Consider the following 2,091-nt stretch of genomic DNA (forward strand, 5'->3'; position numbering starts at 1 on the left):
AAAATAAAAGAAACAGTGCATCAAGGCACTCATTTAATGCCAGAAGCAATGTTTTTGTTATTAGGGAAGAAAAAGAGAGGAAAAAGGGGTAACTATTAGGTTGTATAAATATTATCATCAAATGTAAGATCAGAAATAACTAACTCTCCCGACTATCTATTTAGAAAGGGGAGACGCATTAATCTTCTCAAACCTTCAGTAGCTATTTAATTATGTTTCTGCTGTCGTATTCATCATGTTAAAAAATACAAGGAAGAATGTTTCCTAATGGCCTTAAAATATGAGCATGTCTTATTAGCTCTGTAATTTACTTCAATAAGGGATTTGGATACATCATCAATTACAAATACTCTATTATCAATACAAACTCATGTTGACACAAAATGAAATTCAGCAAGTAAAACAAAAAAATAAAATCAGTTTAAGACTGGCACTATGGTAAATGGCATTCAATGTTTTCAAACACGGAATGGATGATAGCTTTTTACTAAGTCTTCGCTATCCCAAGTACCACATGTCTTGTTAAGAACTCATTAAGTAGATTTGTAGATCATTCGTGGACCATGGATCTCTGATTCCAGATGCTTAGAGGTTTACAAGGAACATTAGACATGCCTATATTACTTTCTTTTCCTATGTTGACTTGCTTTAATTGCAACACTTTTTTAAAAATAAATTTGATAGGAAAATGAATTTTCAAGTGAGTTTTTAGATTCTGCATACAGTTTAAAAATGTAATCGCGGGCAAGTGATTTTTTAAAAAGATAAATGCAATCTCATTAAAAGGGAAATATTGCTGGCTCATTAAAATACAGAATTTTAAAGCCAACAGACATGTGCCTATGGAGGTGTTGACTAGAAGTCAACTTGAAACTAATATCGGTGGGGAGAAAAATCATTTCATTGGGGAAAAATAACATCAACTAAATAGAAGGTGAGAAGTTTCTATTGGGCTCACAAGCCAATGTGTAAAGAAGGGGAAGGAATGAATGGACTCTCGAGTGTAATGTCCTTGTCAACACAGAGACCTCAAACAATCATCTTTGCATAAATTGAGAAGAGAAAGAAAAGTGGCATTAAGAGTTTCAAAATACTTTATTGGTAAATTTTATATTATTATCCAAAGCCTCACCAACTTTGAAGCAAAGTCCAAGAGTATGAGGGTGTTTTCTTTTACTTGAGAATTATTATTGTTTTTCATTCTTGTTTAAAAATACTCAGAGAAAAGCAAAATGCTCTAAGTGAGAAATTTTTCTTTGGTTATCAGTATTAATACAATAGCAACTTTTGGTTACTCATTCTCTCATCTTACAGTCTTCTGATTTTGCCAATTCTCTTTTCTCTCAATCCTTTATCCTCTCATACTTTAGAAGTACTCTTTAGTAAACTCAGCAGAGCCCAGACCCCTAAAAAACAAAGTAATGTTTTGCAAAGTCTGTCACAATTTAATACCACCCTTCACTGTATTCAATACAATCAGTCTGCACCAATGTGACATAGCAAAATGGCGAAATCCTGTTAACAGTAAATCACCAGTAATTGGTGATCACTGGTGTTACATTTTGAATTGTGACTCTGACATTAAAGGGTATGTGTTTAAAACAATTTCCATGTTGCTCCAATGGAAGTCTCTTAGAAAGAGATTTTGAAAGTACACAGTGATAAAGTGAAACAGCTGATGTCAAAAGGGCCCAAGAGAAATCAGAATGTTTCCATTCTAAAAGATTTGACAAAGAAACATTATTATTATTATTCTTAAGACCAACTTTTAGTCCCTCAAATTCCATCTCGTTGGCAATGACGAAAGTCCTTCAAATATAAAATTCAACTTGATGATAATTACAAAAGTAGTAAACAAATAATAGTGGCTGCATAACATACTTTTTCTAAGGTGCTATAATACATGGGTGACATCATTTCGTTTTCACAACACATATATTATTATTCCCTTTATACAGATGAGAAAACTGAGGCACAGAGAAATTAATAACTTGCTCAGGGTTCCAGAGCAGTGATGTAGCTCCATTTTCGTAACCATGAGACTGTACTGTACAGAGGGTATCTCTGACAATAAGGAAGGGGGTGAGATAC

General features: G+C 33.3%; 1 protein-coding gene across 1 annotated transcript in view; it reads right to left on the reverse strand.

The window, feature by feature from the left end:
* The window catches only part of PDE3A (phosphodiesterase 3A, cGMP-inhibited), a 377,507-nt gene that overhangs the window by 162,135 nt on the left and 213,281 nt on the right, over positions 1-2,091 (reverse strand). The window lies entirely within an intron of this gene.

The sequence above is a fragment of the Propithecus coquereli genome, unplaced genomic scaffold, assembly GCF_000956105.1.
Source record: "Propithecus coquereli isolate 6110/MARCELLA unplaced genomic scaffold, Pcoq_1.0 Scaffold16, whole genome shotgun sequence".
NCBI classification, from domain to species: Eukaryota; Metazoa; Chordata; class Mammalia; order Primates; family Indriidae; genus Propithecus; species Propithecus coquereli.